Here is a 22,455-nt window from a genome sequence, read left to right on the forward strand (position 1 = left end):
TAGGGGTAATGGAAATGCTTGATAATTTGCACTGAGAGGTGAGAGTTGTCACAAGCTGTCTCCCAGGCAACTAACTCTCTTGAAGCCATTATACCTGGGCTGATCACCTTATTTCCTAATCTCAGTAAAGTTCATCTTAATCCTAAACACTTCGGGGCGCCTGGGTGGCTCATTTGGTTAAGTGTCCAACTTCAGCTCAGGTCATGATCTCATGCTTCTGTGGGTTTGAGCCCTACGTCAGGCTCTGCTGACAGATGGGAGCCTAGAGCCTGCTTCAGATTCTGTGTCTCCCTCTCTCTCTGCCCCTCCTCTGCTCACACTCTGTCTCTCTCTCTCTCTCTCTCTCTCTGTCTCAAAAATAAACATTAAAAAAATTTTTTTAATAAATTTTTTTTTCAACGTTTATTTATTTTTTTTGGGACAGAGAGAGACAGAGCATGAACGGGGGAGGGGCAGAGAGAGAGGGAGACACAGAATCGGAAACAGGCTCCAGGCTCTGAGCCATCAGCCCAGAGCCCGACGCGGGGCTCGAACTCACGGACCGCGAGATCGTGACCTGGCTGAAGTCGGACGCTTAAACAACTGCGCCACCCAGGCGCCCCTAAATTTTTTAAATAAATTTAATCCTAACCCCTCAATAAGAATTTTTCCCAAAACATGTTTTTTTCCACTTGAGATTATAATAGAGAAATGTCATTGCTCATTTTTCTTTGTGATCTAGACATTACTCATCTTTTTGCTAGAAGCAATCAGGCAGTGCAAAGTACCATCTTTGAGAATCTAAGAGCACCAAAGTTTGACCATAGTGGATTAGAATGCGTGATTTGAGAGGTGAGTGGTGGCAAAAGAACCCTCACAATCAGGTCCATTTTTTTAGGCTTTGTGGTTGTGTCTCAAGTTGTTTTTGACACAACATACATGGTAAAACCATCCATCCCTGTCATTTGTGGAAGCCAAGGTATATTAAAAACCAATATTCCTTAATCTCCCAAATTAGGCATTTGGTATTTATACCAGAGTTTTGTATTCTTTGTAATATTTATACATAGAAAGGATTTTAATATGGCAACTTCAAAGACCACATACATCCTGTGGATTATGGCCTCTATTTATATACTATTTGAGTCAATATATTCATGTAACCTTTTATTTAAAATGGTATAATTAGATCACAAGAGGACATAGCTCACCCTTACTTGGCATGAAGAGTTTCCTTTAATAAAACCATATTTAAAAAGAAAAATTACTTCCAGGTAAAAATTGGCTTTAGTTCATGTAATTTAGGATCTAATCAAGTACTAAAAAGTTATTTAGGGAATAAGACATTGATTTTTATCTTCCATGAGTGCTAGCTGTGCTGTTGATGGGAAGTATTCACATTTTTGTCACATAAAGCGTTTTAACTATTTTGGTTGTATATTGGTTGATACCACAAGGTAGTAGAAAATGTATGTGCACAGTCTTTGAAGTCCTATAGACCAAATTAAAATTCCATTTTCCCTACCAACTAATTGTGTGACCTTGACCCAAGTTTATTTTGGGACAATCCTATGTTTCTTCATCTGTAAAATGGGAATAATAATACTAAGCTGCTAAGTGGAGATTAAAAGGAATAATTTAAGAAAACCACCAGGTACCATGCCTTAAACCCTGTATCTATTTGATCCCACAGTTTAACCTGTTTCACCTTATAAATCTCTCTCTGGATTATTGTGGTAGTCTGGTATTCCATTCCTGTCTTCCACTTCACCCTCAAAGTGGCCACCAAAGTGATTCTTTTAAAACACATCTTTGAACCTATTCATCAGCTACATTATTAAATTTGCCGGTGACTCTCTGTTGTGTCAAGGAAAAAGTCCATGTACCTTGTCATGGCATTCTTGGGCTTTCCAAGATCTGATTCCACTATCTCTTTAATCTCTTTGATCCTGCAGGCCTCATAGGTGAGGAATTTGCCAGGTGAGAGAAGCCCTGAATCACAGGCTTGTTGCCTTTATATATAGTTTTAGTCTGTGTTGGTGGTGCTAGTGGTAAACTATATCTGCTCACATAATCTCCTGTCTTCCTGTTACCAAAAAGTACTTTTCTTGCGGCTTTAATATTAGTAAATTACTTTAGTATTTTATTCCTTCCTATGTTGTTAGACTTGTGTGAGGTTTTAATGCAGTGCCAGTAGCAGAAACTAGCCACAACTCTTCATGTTGTAGCCCTTGTCCTTGGGAATCTTTAAATGCCAAATGCATATGAGGATTTTTTGCTAATTGAGGTAAAACTCACATAACATAAAATTAACCAGTTTAAAGTATACCATATGGTGGCGTTCAGTACATTCACATTTTTGTGCAATCCTCACCCTTGTCAAGTTCCACAATACTTTTTGAGGATATTTTTAACCTAATGCAGAAAATTTTTGAATGAGTGCTGAAAGAATAAGGCTAAGAATGTTAAGGATTGGCCTGATGATGAGCTCCTCTAGTAGGATCTCCCAAGTTTACAAATTCTCTAAATTATATGTATATAAATATTCATTTACATTTATATAATAAATGACACATAATATAAATTTACCATCTTAACCACTTTTAAATACACATTTCAGTAGAGTTAGGTACATTCACCTCACTGTGCACTAAAGTGCCCAGAAGTCTTTTCATGTTGGAAAACTGAAACTCATCAACTTAACAGTTCCCCTCCTCCCTCTTCAGCCCCTGGCAACCACCATTTTATTTTCTATTTCTATGAATTTGACTGTTCTGGGTACCTCATATAAGCAGAATCATACAGTATTTGTGTTTTTGGCTTTCTGTGACTGGCTTATTTCACTTAGCATGATGTTGCCAAGGTTCTTCCATGTTGTGACATGTGTCAGAATTTCCTTCCTGTTTAAGTCTGAAAAATCTTCCATTGTATCTATTTACCACTTTTGTTTATCCATTTATCTGTCACTGGACATTTGAGTTGTTTTCACCTTTGGATGTTGTGAGTAATGCTTCTCTCTGAATGTGGGTGTACTAATGTTTCTTTGAGACACTTCTGTTCTTTCTGTTCTGCCAGAAGTGGAATTGCTCGATCATAGTGTTAATTCTATTTTTAACTTTGAAGACCACCGTATTGTTTTCCATAGAAGCAGCACCATTTTACGCTCCTACCAACAGTGCACAAGGGTTCTAATTTGTCCACATCTTGCTAACACTTGTCTCATTTGGGGACTTTTGGTGTTTTTTGTTTTGTTTTGTTTCATTTTGGTTTGTTTTTTATAAGAGCTGTCCTCATGAATGTGAGGTAGAGTCATACATTTTAAATTAAACTCTGATACAGAGGGACTTAGGATGAAAAATGTCCAGTCTCATTTAGAGATTGTGGCAAAAGTCTAAATTTGAAAACTTGTGCTATGTGACCCTTTTCTCCTTCACTGTACCCCAAATGACAGGCCTCGAGTAAGGCTTATCACAGCTTAAGAAGTCAAGAAGTTAGAAGCAGTAACACTGATTGGCAGTAAGAAATAACTAAGTTATTGTGATGTGGTGGAATCTTTTAAAGTCAGAAAGCCAATCTCAGTAGGACCTATGTAGGTTGAAGTACAGTATACTATTTTACTTATTTATAATTAGCATGAGATCCAAAGAGAAAATGAGTACACAAAGGGTTTTATTTACTAAGGCAAGGGAAAAAAATATGTCATTTAAAAATTATTAAAGTGGTCAGACTGGATGGAAATATTTTCTTATCAAAGCAATTGGCTTCATTTGTCTGAAAATGCTGTCCTATGGATTAGCTGATTTTTCATTGTTGCCAAAAAGGTGACATACTGTTTAAAGTAGCATATATTCAAGTGCCTAGAAACATTTCACCATCTTCTGTGTAAAATCCAATTGTCTTTTTAATTTTCCATTTTCTGGAATGATATCTGAAATCACTGTTTTCCTCCTCCTTTACTTTTATAACTCCTATTCGATGAATAGCTCTTACAGAAAGTTTCCCATTTCTTTATACTCCACAATTCTGGGTCCCTTATTTTTTCCTTTGTGGTATCATGGCAGATAGCATTTTCTCTGTTATACTTACCTCCCTGTATTGTAGTGATTCTTAACCATCTGACCCCCGAGACCACCAGTGTGTCTCAGATCAGAGACAGAGTTGTTGCTATCATGCTGCAAAGTGTACATAGCATACATCTTGGTAAGCCTCTGGGAATGTGAGGCCGTTACATTGTCTGATATGAGTCATCATGAAAAGAAAAATACTGGGACCATTGAACCAGACTGTGACCAACTTGAGCCTTCTTTCTTTTACTCCCATGTATAGAGCAGTGTTTGACCTAGGTACTCAGTGTGTGTATGTATACATGTGCTTATATAAATAAATATTTATTGTATTTTTAAAATGTATTTTAAATGTTTGTATTTTAAAAAAAAATTTTTTTTTAACGTTTATTTATTTTAGAGACAGAGACAGAGCATGAACAGGGGAGGGGCAGAGAGAGAGGGAAACACAGAATCTGAAACAGGCTCCAGGCTCTGAGCTGTCAGCACAGAGCCCAACGCGGGGCTCAAACTCATGGACCGCGAGATCATGACCTGAGCCAAAGTCGGATGCTTAACCGACTAAGCCACCCAGGCGCCCCAAAATGTTTGTATTTTTTAAAATGAGTAAACACTAAGATGAAGAATTTGGATTTTCTTTTTAAGAAAAATATATGCATTGTGGAATTTTAAGTTTTGTATAGGAAGAGTGATAGAGTTGTGATACACTAAAGCTGTTATAAAATCATTCTCTTCCTTCTTCCAGAAGAGATACGAGGTTGAAGATTCAAAGACAGAGGTATAAAATTGCAGTGAAGGGAACAAGTAAAATCAGGGTGAGGGAAAAGTGGACCCAGATATGAGGCTGTAATGTAAACTACAATTACCTGCACATTTCTCAGAGTGGACTGCAAATGCATCTCTGAGCTTTGTAGCAGCCAACTCAGAAAGAGACAGCCTTCCATCATGTAAATAACTATTGTGAAGGAACAGGACTATTTTTGTTTTGTTTTGTTTTGTTTTCCAAAAAGAAACATAGCCTCATTTTGCTTTTATTCTTTAAAAAATACACATTTCTTTAGGCATCTGGGTGGCTCAGTCAGTTAAGCATCCGACTTTGGCTCAGGTCATGATCTCACAGTTTGTGGGTTTGAGCCCTGCATCAGGCTCTGTGCTAACAGCTCAGAGCCTGGAGCCTGCTTCAGATTTTGTGTCTCCCTCTCTCTCTGCCCCATCTCCACTCATGCTCTCTCAAAAATAAATAAACATTAAAACATTTTTTAAATTAATAAGAAAGTACAAAATCTGTTGTTAATTGCCCCACCAGAGATAATTTTGGGCCACACTCCTAACTTCTCAGTAATCCAGAGACAAGAACAGTTGGTAACACAATTTGTGCTAAGTTACATTCCCAACAGCATAAGAACTTCTTAATTTTCCTGCACCCTCTGTAACACGGGGTCACTGTTGGTAATCTTTCTTAGTCCTATAAGAGAAAAATGATACTGTTATTTTTCTGTTATTCTTAGTACTGAAATCTGATGTAACTTCTCCCATAGTTTTTACAGACTTTACTCAATATAATTAACAAGTATCCCTGACGACATCTTTTGATAGATTTGATATGTTTCCTTCTGAAATACTTTTTTTTTTTTTAATTTTTTTTTTCAACGTTTATTTATTTTTGGGACAGAGAGAGACAGAGCATGAGTGGGGGAGGGGCAGAGAGAGAGGGAGACACAGAATCGGAAACAGGCTCCAGGCTCCAAGCCATCAGCCCAGAGCCCGACGCGGGGCTCGAACTCCCGGACCGCGAGATCGTGACCTGGCTGAAGTCGGAAGCTTAACCGACTGCGCCACCCAGGTGCCCCTGAAATACTTTTTTACAATAGCTGATTTTTAATTCAGTCACAGTCTTTCTGGGGCCAGTATGATATGGCCTGGTATTCCATGTCTTTGTTGAATTTTATTTATCCAGCAGTATATTTGTAAAGACTGCTAGCTTTCCACCAAAATCCACTTTCTACTTCTTCATGGACACACAGCTAGACTACATTTAACAAGTTTCCTTTAAAATTAGGTGTGGCTGTATGACCAGGTTTTCTGTAGTGCATTGTAACTGGAAGTATTGTGAGTCACTTCCTGGCCTAATCAGTAAAAATCTCCCTTTGTTTCTCAGTGCTCTTTCTTCTTTCTGGCTGAATGAAATGGCAGTGCTCAGGGAAACCCTGGAAGTCAGCTGTGGAAGATGGCTGAATAGCCTTCAGTCTGAATCCTCATATGACTATGTGGGAAGAACTGGCCTACCTGAGCATCCACCCAGGACCCTTACCTAAGAAAGAAAGAAATTTCTCATTTAAGCTACTTAATTTTGAGTCCATTTGCTACCACAGCTTAGCCTACCCTAACTAATAGAATATTTTAGAAAATATAACTGAACAGAAATTGAATTAGATTCAAGTGCTCAAAATCATGAGGATATGTTGTATCTATCAGATGACTCTACCTACCTTCACATTAGTTTTATTCATATATAGGTTTTCTCCACACTGTAGAATTTATGGCCCCAGCAGTTTGAGGTCTGTCTGGTCTTTATAACTTAGGATCCTTAGAGGTTGAGAGTCTTTCCTGGATGCTCCAGCAAAATTTGTAGGGAAATGGTGATTGGCCGAGTGGTGTCATGTGCCCAGTCCCTTTTTTGTGATTAAAGGTTTGTAATACTACGTCCAAATTTAGTTCACATTCCCACCTCTAGCTGGAGGGGTAATAGCATCCCCTCAGGCCCACCCACACCCCGCCAATCTCAGTGGACAGAGGAGGATCACAAGGAATGAAATAGTGAATGGTTCCCCAAAGAAAGGATTTCTAAACATAAAGAAAAGACATCAGAATACAGTGTGGTTACAAAGGTTTTTCAGTTAATATAAACATGAAATAAGAGGGGCCTGGATGAGAGTGGTGGTGCAAACATTAAAATAAAAGGAACAGATCAGAGTACATTTTTGGTGTTGAAAAGTTGGTACTGTTGGGGAGGGAGCTAGTAGTAAAGTCAATTTATATTTTTAAAAAATAGTCTTAAGAATTTTCACTTGTGGCTCACAGCTCCTCAGGGCAGCGGCTGCTGCTTGGGTGCAGAGGTGAGTGAGCTGTGAGCCTAGCTGGCTTGCACAGAGCATTGGCCCAGCACCACCACCCCACTGCCTCTCATGGCTTTGCATCCCAGATGCAGTGCAGGTGCTGAGTCGCCCCTGCCAGAATGGTGGTGAAGTTTTTCCCCAGGCCAGAGAGTGCTCTGGAGTTCCTGGGACCAAGTGTTCATAGCCTTATGGGAATGGTACCCAAATCCCTATAGCAAATGTGTCTTGACAGACGACACTGTGCACCTGCAGGTGACCTCTGACCAAAAGCTCCTATCCTAGCATCTCCTGACAGAGACCAATAGGGTACCCTGCTGGGCCCAGTGACTGTTTCCTACCAGTGTTGCTCACTCAGTGTACATCCTAGAGGATTCTGTTGTAGAACAGCAGAACCAGACTGACCACACCCAGCTGACGGTGGAGGAGGAGCAATGTATTTGCTGTGTGAATTCTGATAAAAGCGACTGGACTGAAATCCAGCAGGAAGCATGGGTCTCTAGCTTATTTGGTGTCTCTAGAACTATCCACAATCGTCCGCCTTTTCTTCTTTTGCCAGAAATTTGGCCTTGCCCAGTTCAGAAGTAGTGTGGCTAAGATTGTGAAAGGATTTCAATACATCTTGGAGCTGCACAGTGAGACCCCTTCCAAAACCCTTGGTGAGACAGCCAAGGAAGCCAAGGAGGAGACAAAGGAGAAGGCACTGGCAACTATAAAGAGGGCTAATGACCTTGCCAGCAAGGCAACCACCAGGCAGCAGCAGTTTGTGTGGCTAGCCCGAGCCCTGGTGCAGTAAGACACCTGACCATCTGGCTCAAATCCCTGTGCCCTTTATACCTTATACTTTATTATCTTTTTAAGTTTATTTATTTTGAGAGAGAGAGAGTACATGCACACATGTGTGTTTGTGTGGGCGGGGGAGGGCAGAGAGAGAGGGAGGGAAAGAATCCCAAGCAGACTCCATGTTGTCAGTGCAGAGCCCAGCACAGGACTCCATCCCAGGAATGGTGAGATCATGACCTAAGGCCACATCAAGAGTCAGATGCTTAACTGACTGAGCCACCAGGTGCCCCACCTTGTACTTTATTAAGTCAACTTCCAGGGAACCTGGGTGGCTCAGTCAGTTAAGTCTCTGACTCTTGATCTCCACTCAAGCCATGATCTCATGGTTCATGAGATCAAGCCCCATGTAGCTGTTAGCGCAGAGCCTGCTTGGGATTCTCTCTCTCCCTTTCTCTCTCTGCCCCTCCCCTGCTTGCATTCTTTCTCTCTCTCTCAAAATAAATAAATAAACTTTAAAAAAAAAAAAGATTAAAAAAAAGTCAACTTCCAAAATTTTTTTCTCATTTGTGATATAAAACATAGCATTTGTCAACCTAAACATAAAAATGTAGTGTTAAGTATATTCATATTGTAAAACCAACTGAAGTTTTTAAATTAGGAAATGAGTAAAATGATAGTACTATCAAAGGATTTCAGAGATTTGAAAGGAAAAGCAGTAGAAGATAGGGAGAGATGGATTTCATAACTACTGATGGAACAGGCAAGATCATAGTTTTCCAAAGTCTTGGGGAGCCAATAAAATAGTGCTGGAAAGATGATTTGCAAGGCAGGAATATAGTTAACAGTGAGGAGAAGGTCATACACCTAGGCACTGGACATCAGCATTAGACAGGTCTCAGAGTATGGGAATAAGGTGTGTCTTTTTACCAAGAATAGCCTGTGTCTAGGCAGGTAATAACAGTTAGTTATAATATTTATGAGCAGTGATTGGTCTTTCCCTGCCTTAAAAAATTGGACTCAAATTAGGATTTCAGGAGAAATTTCTAGAACTGATATGCAGGGCATAGACCAAGGGACAAAAACACTTTGCTACTTAATTGGTACCAGCAAGAAAAGTGACTTCATAGTGACCAATTTGCTTGAGCAATCATACATGTTTCTCCTGCTTCAGCACAAAATTTCCTCAAATGGAAACTTACAGGGCTTACCATAAAGATAGGACTTTAAGGATTAGATATTAAAGACACATTACAGGAAGATATAGAACTCTCTATCACAGAAGCATAAGGACATCCAAGTAAAGCATTGCTTCAAATGAAAGTTCATGATTAGAGCTCATTAAGTGATTAGACTTATAGATGTTGTCCTAGAGATAAAAGTCAAAATAATTGGAGCTGTTCCCACCTGTATCACTGGTGTAGCTTTAATGAGCCACTGCAAAATAGCAATGGACCTTCTCATTATTATCAACAAATATTTGAGTGTTCCCCTGCGTGTAGGGCAAGATCCAAATTCCATAGGACAAGGCACATGTTTATCAACTCTGAAGACGGGAGGGAAATATTTGAAGTATTGCTTTGTATTAGCATTCTTTTATTTGCCTTGGAAGCCACAGTGAAAGACTTAATACTTCTATATGTTTTAGTATTATAACAAGTTTCCAACCTACAAATTACTTGAATTCCAAAAGTTCTATGTAAGCAGCTCGTTTAAATTCAACACATTTTCCATTGAAATTGTGTTATAAATGGTAGTTAATTTTCATAATAGTTCACATCCCTTTTAATCCACAGTTCATGTGAATTGCTGCACATTAGCAAAAACACATACTGGTTAGCAATGGAATCAAGAGAGATGCAATAACTCTACAGGTTTTAAAAGGAGAGATGGAGAAAAAATATGTATATCTGTGAGGAAAAAAATTGTTTTCAAATAGATTTCACTCAGCTGAAAAATTTTAGATCATGACCTGAGCATGATCTATTGGATCATCAATAGGTAAGCATCATCTATTGGATTCCTTTGCAGCCAATAGATGGTGCCGTTGTCACACAATAGTTGGGTTGCTCTTAATTCTCAAGACAAAGGGAGGTTGTGGGAAGTATATGCAAAGTGGTTTTAAACTGTGTTGTTAAAGGAAGCAGAAAAAAAATAAGAGAGGCAGTATGAACTTGGTTATATGTGGATGATATCGACACATCAGGTTTTGTAGCAAAGAAGGTGACTCTCCTGGTATATTTTCTTAAATTTCTGTGTGAAAATTAGATATAATTGAAAGCACACCTTTTCTTATCCATAATATTTTCTTTGAGATTTAGTTTACTCAATGATTAAAAATAAAGATGGTTGTGAGAATTAAACAAGAAAAAAAGTGTCTAGTAAGTGTCATACATATAATTGTTGCTCAACAAATATGTTTCTGTTTATATCCTAAATGAGCCAGATACAATTAATAAACTACAGTAACATAATGTTATTGATATATTGCAAAATTAGACTAAAATAGAGGCACCTATGTGGCTCAGTCAATGAAGCGTTCACCTCTTGATTTCGGCTCAGGTCATGATCTCATGGGTTCGTGAATTGGAGACTCATATTGGGTTTTGAGCTGACAGCATGGAGCCTGCTTGGGATTCTCTCTCCCTCTCTCTCTGCCCCTCCCCTGCTTACTCTCTATCTCTCAAAATAAATAAAAATAAACTTAAAAAATAGACTAAAGTATGTGATCTCTGGAATCTTATAAAGAAGTAGGAAAGATGTTAAGCTTTGTCATTTATTGCTAAGAATAAAAAATTTTTAAGGCTGATTAGTTCATTCTTTTGTTGGTAAATATCCTGATATGCATTTACCAAGTACACCCTTGAGTAGATGTAGTCTACTTTACACACGATATATTTGGAGACACCCATCTTAAAGTAAGATTACCATTTTGCAGATCTTCACTATTTGTGACTATAGTCTTAACCTTTTTGAACATTGGTGGAAAATAAGAAATAAGTAGGGAAAAATAGCAGGATGAATGCTCTTTATTGCAACCTTCACAAGCAAAATAGAACCAACCTTTCCTTTTTATGCTTCTATAGCCTTCCTTTTGGTGAAGTCACAGTTTATTAGCAAGCCTCTCTGCCAAGAAAACTGAAGCAGAGAGCGTAGGTAAAATTTATGTCATCCAATTTTATTAGTTATTAGCCAAGGTAAAGTTTTATTGTAGAGAAAGTTAAAACTAATGACTAAAAAATGGGATACTATAAATAAATTGCTCTTACTAGAATTACTTTATCCTTTCCTTTCCTAACTGTCTTTTCATTGCTCAGGTTGGTCTCAGACTACCTCATTTTCTCCCTCTTCCCTAGATCCTCTAGGTTTGACGGGCGGAAGGAAGTAGTTGAGAATGCCTGTCCAGTGAAGGCCTGCTTCCTTGAGGACCTGTGAATCCAAGAATTTTTCCTCTGTCTTTTCTATACAGACATTTTTCTCTCTTCCTAAGGACTTCTTGCTCCCAAGTGAGAGAATGATTTCTCGGTCAACTCTTCTTGTCTAAACACTGGAAGCAGACCTTAAGTCATGCTCTAGCCTTAAATCATAGCTCCACATGTGAATGTGAAGTAGGCCTTGTATTTCCTTGGGCTGTGGAATTGCAGGGAAAATCCTGCATTGTCTTCCACCTGATTACTTAGGAGTTTGTGACAGATTCTTTGATAACTCTGTGACAAACAGGGGTAGAGAAAGAAGCAAAATACATGATGGTCTTTCTGCCATCCATAAGATCTTGGTTTTGTTTAGGGAACCAGTACATGTTCTTGAATGCATTTCACAGTCTCAAAAGTGTGATACTGGGTCTGAATCCAAGATTTTCACAGGGCTCCTTGGAGCTTGAGGAGTGTGAGTAGGTTGCCTTCAGGGAAGGGAAGGGGAGAAAAGATGAAGTGGTATTGTGGACCCCTGCCTCAACTATAGAAGCTCTGCTTTGAACAGTTTCATAAATTCAGCCTCTGCTGAAGATATTTTTAAAGAAAAGAGTTTGAAAATTATTGACCCTTCAACCTCTTAACAGCTGAAACCAATATTATACTCAGGAATCTGGTTCACAATTACTGGGGTAAGTTCCCGTTAAGCTGATGAATATCACAGTTCATTAGATGATTATGTGATTTCTTTATCAAAATATATTTCTATTCATTAATGATAAGTAGTGCCTGATGGTAACTAAATTAAACAGATTAATGAAGGGTATTACTAATTTCATGGATTAATAAATAAATATATATATTTTTTTAAATTAAGACTAATGCACCGCAAAATGTACTCTATTTATTTTCACTGAATTAGCCATATTTGAAACTGTCATATAGTCTGTGAATTAGTAGCTAATAGTGCAATCTGTGACTCTTTTATGATCTTTGATAAAATGACCAAGTATTACTTGATTTCTATAAAACTATTTGGATCTAGAAATCAATCAAATAATCAGTCATATCTTCTATATTTCAAATCTGAAAATAAAGTTTGGGGTAAGCCCAAGCTTTACAAGTGATCTAATTTTCTAATTATCTAAATTCTAATAATATTTGCCACTGTATGTTTATTCTTTTAGTTTCTCTTTTTACCTCCCTATTGATATCCCCATTTGTTCAAGTTAGACTCTCAAAGTGAAAATCAAATACAGTACTTAATTATATTGGTTTATACTTAAGTATGTGCTAATTTTGAGAGGAGAAAATATTACCCCTTTTTAAGGATGAACCAGATTGGAATTTGCTTGCTTTGTATAGTGATTGTCACTAAAAATAAAATGAGTTTTCAGTCATAAATTTCCTCACTGGACTTTTTAAAACCTGGAATTTCCATATGATATATCTTAAAGCATATGTGATTTAGCTAAACATTATTTTATTTTATGTTTTTTATGTATTTATGTATGTATGTATTTACAAATGTAATTACAGCTGTACTTTTTCTCAGGGTTGAAAATTCCTTGCGGTTTGGAAAATAAATGATTTTTACACAAAAATGTTTGATTCCCACAACAATAGGAAGTAAAAGCAGTAAAATGCTAGACATTTCTAGGACCCACATGCTTGATTTGGGGATGCACTCAGAAAACCTATTTAACTTTTTATTGTAAATCATCCTAGATTAATGTAATAGATTATTCAATATATATTTGTTGACTAAATAACATATTTTTAGAACTTGAAGTTTTTGTTTATATGTAAGATTGTTAGGGAACAATAGATAAGAGTTTGTTGTTCAAGCAGAAAGCACAAGCACAAATTTGCATTAGGTACATCTTTTTTTCTTAAATTATGATATTCTTCATATGTACTTTCAGACTTCACTTTTGTAAATTGTATTTATGGCTTTTAAAAATTAATGAAGTCAGATTTAAACAGTTTATTTGGGATTTTCTAAGATAGAAGCAGAGATTCCTTATGGGAAACCTGTAAGTATGGAGAAGCTAATAAGATTTTATTTTTTTTTTCTTGTTCTTTTTTTTTTTTTTTATGAAATTGATTGACAAATTGGTTTCCATACAACACCCAGTGCTCATCCCAAAAGGTGCCCTCCTCAATACCCATCACCCACCCTCTCCTCCCTCCCACCCCCCATCAACCTTCAGTTTGTTCTGTTTTTATTTTTTTTTATTTTATTTTTTTTAATGAAATTTATTGACAAATTGGTTTCCATACAACACCCAGTGCTCATCCCAAAAGGTGCCCTCCTCAATACCCATCACCCACCCTCTCCTCCCTCCCACCCCCCATCAACCCTCAGTTTATCCTCAGTTTTTAAGAGTCTCTTATGCTTTGGCTCTCTCCCATTCTAACCTCTTTTTTTTTTTTCCTTCCCCTCCCCCATGGGTTCCTGTTAAGTTTCTCAGGATCCACATAAGAGTGAAACCATATGGTATCTGTCTTTCTCTGTATGGCTTATTTCACTTAGCATCACATTCTCCAGTTCCATCCACGTTGCTACAAAAGGCCATATTTCATTTTTTCTCATTGCCACGTAATATTCCATTGTGTATATAAACCACAATTTCTTTATCCATTCATCAGTTGATGGACATTTAGGCTCTTTCCATAATTTGGCTATTGTTGAGAGTGCTGCTATGAACATTGGGGTACAAGTGGCCCTGTGCATCAGTATTCCTGTATCCCTTGGATAAATTCCTAGCAGTGCTATTGCTGGGTCATAGGGTAGGTCTATTTTTAATTTTCTGAGGAACCTCCACACTGCTTTCCAGAGGGGCTGCACCAATTTGCATTCCCACCAACAGTGCAAGAGGGTTCCCGTTTCTCCACATCCTCTCCAGCATCTATAGTCTCCTGATTTGTTCATTTTGGCCACTCTGACTGGCGTGAGGTGATACCTGAGTGTGGTTTTGATTTGTATTTCCCTGATAAGGAGCGACGCTGAACATCTTTTCATGTGCCTGTTGGCCATCCGGATGTCTTCTTTAGAGAAGTGTCTATTCATGTTTTCTGCCCATTTCTTCACTGGATTATTTGTTTTTCGGGTGTGGAGTTTGGTGAGCTCTTTATAGATTTTGGATACTAGCCCTTTGTCCGATATGTCATTTGCAAATATCTTTTCCCATTCCGTTGGTTGCCTTTTAGTTTTGTTGGTTGTTTCCTTTGCTGTGCAGAAGCTTTTTATCTTCATAAGGTCCCAGTATTCACTTTTGCTTTTAATTCCCTTGCCTTTGGGGATGTGTCGAGTAAGAGATTGCTACGGCTGAGGTCAGAGGTCTTTTCCTGCTTTCTCCTCTAAGGTTTTGATGGTTTCCTGTCTCACATTTAGGTCCTTTATCCATTTTGAGTTTATTTTTGTGAATGGTGTGAGAAAGTGGTCTAGTTTCAACCTTCTGCATGTTGCTGTCCAGTTCTCCCAGCACCATTTGTTAAAGAGGCTGTCTTTTTTCCATTGGATGTTCTTTCCTGCTTTGTCAAAGATGAGTTGGCCATACGTTTGTGGGTCTAGTTCTGGAGTCTCTATTCTATTCCATTGGTCTATGTGTCTGTTTTGGTGCCAATACCATGCTGTCTTGATGATGACAGCTTTGTAGTAGAGGCTAAAGTCTGGGATTGTGATGCCTCCTGCTTTGGTCTTCTTCTTCAAAATTCCTTTGGCTATTCGGGGCCTTTTGTGGTTCCATATGAATTTTAGGATTGCTTGTTCTAGTTTCGAGAAGAATGCTGGTGCAATTTTGATTGGGATTGCATTGAATGTGTAGATAGCTTTGGGTAGTATTGACATTTTGACAATATTTATTTTTCCAATCCATGAGCAGGGAATGTCTTTCCATTTCTTTAAATCTTCTTCAATTTCCTTCATAAGCTTTCTATAGTTTTCAGCATACAGATCCTTTACATCTTTGGTTAGATTTATTCCTAGGTATTTCATGCTTCTTGGTGCAATTGTGAATGGGATCAGTTTCTTTATTTGTCTTTCTGTTGCTTCATTGTTAGTGTATAAGAATGCAACTGATTTCTGTACATTGATTTTGTATCCTGCAACTTTGCTGCATTCATGTATCAGTTCTAGCAGACTTTTGGTGGAGTCTATCGGATTTTCCATGTATAATATCATGTCATCTGCAAAAAGCGAAAGCTTGACTTCATCTTTGCCAATTTTGATGCCTTTGATTTCCTTTTGTTGTCTGATTGCTGATGCTAGAACTTCCAGCACTATGTTAAACAGCAGCGGTGAGAGTGGGCATCCTTGTCGTGTTCCTGATCTCAGGGAAAAAGCTCTCAGTTTTTCCCCGTTGAGGATGATGTTAGCTGTGGGCTTTTCATAAATGGCTTTTATGATCTTTAAGTATGTTCCTTCTATCCCGACTTTCTCAAGGGTTTTTATTAAGAAAGGGTGCTGGATTTTGTCAAAGGCCTTTTCTGCATCGATTGACAGGATCATATGGTTCTTCTCTTTTTTTTTTGTTAATGTGATGTATCACGTTGATTGATTTGCGAATGTTGAACCAGCCCTGCATCCCAGGAATGAATCCCACTTGGTCATGGTGAATAATTCTTTTTATATGCCGTTGAATTCTATTTGCTAGTATCTTATTGAGAATTTTTGCATCCATATTCTTCAGGGATATTGGCCTGTAGTTCTCTTTTTTTTACTGGATCTCTGTCTGGTTTAGGAATCAAAGTAATACTGGCTTCATAGAATGAGTCTGGAAGTTTTCCTTCCCTTTCTATTTCTTGGAATAGCTTGAGAAGGATAGGTATTATCTCTGCTTTAAACGTCTGGTAGAACTCCCCTGGGAAGCCATCTGGTCCTGGACTCTTATTTGTTGGGAGATTTTTGATAACCGATTCAATTTCTTCACTGGTTATGGGTCTGTTCAAGCTTTCTATTTCCTCCTGATTGAGTTTTGGAAGAGTGTGGGTGTTCAGGAATTTGTCCATTTCTTCCAGGTTGTCCAATTTGTTGGCATACAATTTTTCATAGTATTCCCTGATAATTGTTTGTATCTCTGAGGGATTGGTTGTAATAATTCCATTTTCATTCATGATTTTATCTATTTGGGTCATCTCCCTTTTCTTTTTGAGAAGCCTGGCTAGAAGTTTGTCAATTTTGTTTATTTTTTCAAAAAACCAACTCTTGGTTTCGTTGATCTGCTCTACAGTTTAGATTCTATATTGTTTATTTCTGCTCTGATCTTTATTATTTCTCTTCTTCTGCTGGGTTTAGGCTGCCTTTGCTGTTCTGCTTCTAGTTCCTTTAGGTGTGCTGTTAGATTTTGTATTTGGGATTTTTCTTGTTTCTTGAGATAGGCCTAGATTGCAATGTATTTTCCTCTCAGGACAGCCTTTGCTGCGTCCCAAAGCGTTTGGATTGTTGTATTTTCATTTTCGTTTGTTTCCATATATTTTTTAATTTCTTCTCTAATTGCCTGGTTGACCCACTCATTCGTTAGTAGGGTGTTCTTTAACCTCCATGCTTTTGGAGGTTTTCCAGACTTTTTTCTGTGGTTGATTTCAAGCTTCATAGCATTGTGGTCTGAAAGTATCCATGGTATAATTTCAATTCTTGTAAACTTATGAAGGGCTGTTTTGTGACCCAGTATATGATCTATCTTGGAGAATGTTCCATGTGCACTCGAGAAGAAAGTATATTCTGTTGCTTTGGGATGCAGAGTTCTAAATCTATCTGTCAAGTCCATCTGATCCAATGTCTCATTCAGGGCCCTTGTTTCTTTATTGACCGTGTGTCTAGATGATCTATCCATTTCTGTAAGTGGGTTGTTAAAGTCCCCTGCAATTACCACATTCTTATCAATAAGGTTGCTTATGTTTATGAGTAATTGTTTTATATATTTGGGGGCTCCGGTATTCGGCGCATAGACATTTATAATTGTTAGCTCTTCCTGATGGATAGACCCTGTAACTATTATATAATGTCCTTCTTCATCTCTTGTTACAGCCTTTAATTTAAAGTCTAGTTTGTCTGATATAAGTATGGCTACTCCAGCTTTCTTTTGGCTTCCAGTCGCATGATAAATAGTTCTCCATCCCCTCACTCTCAATCTAAAGGTGTCCTCAGGTCTAAAATGAGTCTCTTGTAGACAGCAAATAGATGGGTCTTGTTTTTTTATCCATTCTGATACCCTATGTCTTTTGGTTGGCGCATTTAATCCATTTACATTCAGTGTTATTATAGAAAGATACGGGTTTAGAGTCATTGTGATGTCTGTATGTTTTATGCTTGTAGTGATGTCTCTGGGACTTTGTCTCACAGGGTCCCCCTTAGGATCTCTTGTAGGGCTGGTTTAGTGGTGACAAATTCCTTCAGTTTTTGTTTGTTTGGGAAGACCTTTATCTCTCCTTCTATTCTAAATGACAGACTTGCTGGATAAAGGATTCTTGGCTGCATATTTTTTCTGTCTAGCACCCTGAAAATCTCGTGCCAATTCTTTCTGGCCTGCCAAGTTTCAAAAGAGAGATCAGTCACGAGTCTTATAGGTCTCCCTTTATATGTGAGGGCCCGTTTACCCCTTGCTGCTTTCAGAATTTTCTCTTTATCCTTGTATTTTGCCAGTTTCACTATGATATGTCGTGCAGAAGATCGATTCAACTTACGTCTGAAGGGAGTTCTCTGTGCCTCTTGGATTTCAATGCCTTTTTCCTTCCCCAGTTCAGGGAAGTTCTCAGCTATGATTTCTTCAAGTACCCCTTCAGCACCTTTCCCTCTCTCTTCCTCCTCTGGGATACCAATTATGCGTATATTATTTCTTTTTAGTGTATCACTTAGTTCTCTAATTTTCCCCTCATACTCCTGGATTTTTTTATCTTTTTCTCAGCTTCCTTTTTTTCCATAACTTTATCTTCTAGTTCACCTATTCTCTCCTCTGCCTCTTCAAGCCGAGCTGTGGTGGTTTCCATTTTGTTATGCATTTCGTTTAAAGCGTTTTTCAGCTCCTCTTGACTGTTCCTTAGTCCCTTGATCTCTGTAGCAAGAGATTCTCTGCTGTCCTGTATACTGTTTTCAAGCCCAGCGATTAATTTTATGACTATTATTCTAAATTCACTTTCTGTTATATTATTTAAATCCTTTTTGATCAGCTCATTAGCTGTTGTTATTTCCTGGAGATTCTTCTGAGGGGAATTCTTCCGCTTGGTCATTTTGGATAGTCCCTGGCGTGGTGAGGACCTGCAGGGCACTTCCCCTGTGCTGTGGTGTATAACTGGAGTTGGTGGGCGGGGCCGCAGTCAGACCTGATGTCTGCCCCCAGCCCACCACTGGGGCCACAGTCAGACTGGTGTGTGCCTTCTCTTCCCCTCTCCTAGGGGCGGGATTCACTGTGGGGTGGGGTGGCTCATCTGGGCTACTTGCACCCTGCCAGGCTTGTGATGCTGGGGATCTGGCGTATTAGCTGGGGTGGGTAGGCAAGGTGCACGGGGGCAGGAGGGGCAGGCTTAGCTCGCTTCTCCTTAGGTGATCCACTTCAGGAGGGGCCCTGTGGCAGCGGGAGGGAGTCAGATCCGCTGCTGGAGGTTTGGCTCCGCAGAAGCGCAGAGTTGGGTGTTTGCGCGGAGGGAGCAAGTTCCCTGGCAGGAACCGGTTCCCTTTGGGATTTTGGCTGGGGGATGGGCGGGGGAGATGGCGCTGGCGAGCGCCTTTGTTCCCCACCAAACTGAGCTCTGTTGTCAGGGGGCTCAGCAGCTCTCCCTCCCTTTGTCCTCCAGCCTTCCCGCTTTCCGAGCAGAGCTGTTAACTTATGACCTCCCAGACGCTAAGTCGCGCTTGTTGTGGGAACACAGTCCGTCAGGCCCCTCCGCTTTTGCAAGCCCGACTCGGGGGCTCTGCTTGGCCGGCGAGCCGCCCCTCCGCCCCGGCTCCCTCCCGCCAGTCCGTGGAGCGCGCACCGCCTTGCTGCCCTTCCTACCCTCTTCCGTGGGCCTCTCGTCTGCGTTTGGCTCCAGCGACTCCGTTCTGCTAATCCTCTGGCGGTTTTCTGGGTTATTTAGGCAGGTGTAGATGGAATCTAAGTGATCAGCAGGATGTGCGGTGAGCCCAGCGTCCTCCTAAGCCGCCATCTTGCAAAAAGACTCGCTAATAAGATTTTAGATAATCCATTGAACTAGTTGGCCATTTTACAAATTCTGAAAGCTTATCTAGAAGGCCTCTTTAATGGTTTTTAAAAAAGTATTACCTGCTGAGACCTGCTGAGATAGTCATCCATGCTCATAGAAATATATGTAGAATATGTCAAATTATAGAATCATCACATTTTCAAGCAGAAATGCCTCATTTGATCACTATAGGAAAATAGTAGCTTATGATTATGAGCAAAATGTTAGTTTTTAACTGGATATCTGTAATGATACTGTACGCAAACTTTGTAAATGCTGATTTTAAAATCTTAAATGGGAAATGCTTAACGGTGTAAGTTAGTAAAAATGCTTAGGTTCAAATTCTAGCTGTACTACTTTAATTGGCTATGTACATTTGGATAAGCTAATCATCCAGTGTCTTTTTTTCCTCATCTATAAAAGATGTTTTAAAGGCAAGAGATAATATATGGAGACACATAAATACTTCCTAACATAGCAGGCTCTTAATAAGCAACTTTGGTTGTAATAAGTAACTTTGGTCAAATAATACTTTAAGTCATATGTGAAAATGACTTTCAGCTTAAGAATTCTTAGTACTCTTAACTAAGGTTTTTTTTTAAATTTACAATGCTTCAGCATAATAAGGTTAAAATTCCCCAAATCTAACCAATAGAGTATGTGGTTCTTGTCTTTCAGTAGCCCTCACTTTCATGTATTATGCACCAACACTTCTAAGCCTCTTGTTGTATGCAAAATTCAGTCTTTTATATATCACCAGACAGACTGATTTAGAAATATCACCTGGTTGCACTGATCACTGCCACTGGGGTAGAGGGCCAGACATGAGTCAGACAGAGAGGATCTTAAACTTGGCCATCTTACCACCATTTCTTCAAGCCAGAGGCTCTTGTCAGGCATCAGAAAAGTCTCAATCTTGTTTATTTGCAGGGGGAGATCTATCTCAGAGATGTGTCACCTCAACCCAACCTCTTTTTCCACCCCAAAGTCACCTCCAAATGCAGTAGTCTCCCCTTGCACTGTCCCACCTGTGGGAAATATTAGGCTGGAAGTAGACAGATGGTTGGAAACATCACCAAGGATTATGTGCTTATGGGTCACAACCAATATAGGCCTCCACCTTTAATTTGGTAATGGTAGAAGAAAATCCTGCCTCCATTGTGATAGATACCTAATGAGTTTTGAAGCTTCAAAATTTAAAAATTAAAGTCTGCCCAAATATCTTCCCTTGCCTATGAGGATGCATTAGGGAAAGAGCAGTGGTCTAGAAAAGGAGAGATGCCTAAGCCTGCTGTTTAATTCTTCAGGAGACTTGGTGTCACCTGCCTGTGACTGGCACCTGTCAAGGGTCTTACCTACAGGGTAACTAAGACCATAGGATGACAATATTTATAGGTACCAAATTAGAAATTTTGTAATTCCTAACCCAACCATCTTTTAATATGTAAGTCTTGTTCACCTTTCAGATGTGTAAGAACACCCTGTTTGCAGAGGAAAGGGGAATTATTTCCAAATAAAAACAAAACCAAAATCCTCTTCCATTATGGATGCTTACTGGAGCTCGTCTTTATCTTTATGGTTACAAAATGATGGTATTTCAGCTCTGGCCCTTGTTCTATACATTTATTATTCAGCACTGTGGTAAAGCAATAGCTCTTTTATCTCCCCCAATTTATTTTTTTATCCATCTATTTATCTATATCTTTTAGTGGTTTGGCTTTATGGATTCCTTTGTTTTCCTAGTAGAACATTTAGTTCTCAAGCATTTTGGTCTCAGGATCTCTTTCACTCTTCACAATTATTGACAGAGCTTTGTTTATAAGATATGTATTAATATTTATATTGAAACTAAAACCAAATTTTTAATTATTTTAATATTCTTTAAAATTAAAACTAGTAAACCTATTACATAAAGAAAATATTTTTTGTTGTTTACATAAAGAATATATATTTTATTTATTTATTCATTCATTCATTCATTCATTCATTCATTCTTTTGAGAGAGAGAGAGAGTGTGCACACACGTGCCCTGGTAGGGGCAGAGGGAGAGGAAAAGAGAGAATTTTAAGCAGGCTTCACACCTAGGGCAGAGCCTACTGTGGAGCTCAATCTCAGGACCATGAGATCATGACTTAAGCTGGAATCAGGAGTTAGATGCTTAACTGGCTGAGCCACCCAGGCGACCCCCCAAAAATATATTTTTGATCAGAAATAATGATACATACCCAAACAGAAACATTTAGAGAAAGGGGTAGCATTGCTTTATGTTTTACAAATCTCCCTGATGTCTAACTTAATAAAAGATAGCTGGATTTTTTCATATCTGCTACTTTATTCAGTCTGTTGGTATATCACATACATGTAGCTTCTAGAAAACTCTATGTTCACAAAGAATGGAAATGAAAAAGGCAAATAATGTTCTTAGTATTGTTACTAAAATAGTGTTGGCCTCTCATTCCCTTTAAAAAGGTAACATATTTTTGGGGTGCCTGGATGGCTCAGTCGGTTGAGTGTCCGACTTTGGCTCACGTCATGATCTCACAGTTGGTGAGTTCAAGCCCCACATCAGGCTCTGTGCTGACAGCTCAGAGCCTGGAGCCTGCTTCGGATTCTGTGTCTCCCTCCCTCTATCCCTTCCCCACTCATGCTCTCTCTCTGTCTCTCAAAAATGAATAAACGTTGAAAAAAAAAGGTAAAATATTGCCATTTCTGCTATCTTTAAATCCATATACCACTGACCATTATGATCCACTTGGATTCAAACTTTTGTTTTGGCTGGTTTTTTAAAATTTTTTTATTATTATGTTTATTTATTTTGAGAGAGAGAGAGACAGAGTACGAGTGGGGGAGGGGCAGAGAGAGAGGGAGACAGAATCCGAAGCAAGGTTCTAGGCTCTGAGCTGTCAGCACACGCCTGACATGGGGCTG

At 38.9% G+C, this 22,455-nt stretch overlaps 1 protein-coding gene and 1 pseudogene across 1 annotated transcript in view; both read left to right on the forward strand.

Annotated features, from left to right (window-relative positions):
• Window positions 1-22,455, forward strand: part of NDUFAF2 (NADH:ubiquinone oxidoreductase complex assembly factor 2) — a 170,440-nt gene that overhangs the window by 72,321 nt on the left and 75,664 nt on the right. The gene's annotated exons all lie outside the window — the stretch shown is intronic.
• LOC125172109 (PRELI domain-containing protein 1, mitochondrial-like) lies at window positions 816-11,371 on the forward strand (annotated as a pseudogene).

This window comes from Prionailurus viverrinus, chromosome A1 (genome assembly GCF_022837055.1).
Source record: "Prionailurus viverrinus isolate Anna chromosome A1, UM_Priviv_1.0, whole genome shotgun sequence".
NCBI classification, from domain to species: Eukaryota; Metazoa; Chordata; class Mammalia; order Carnivora; family Felidae; genus Prionailurus; species Prionailurus viverrinus.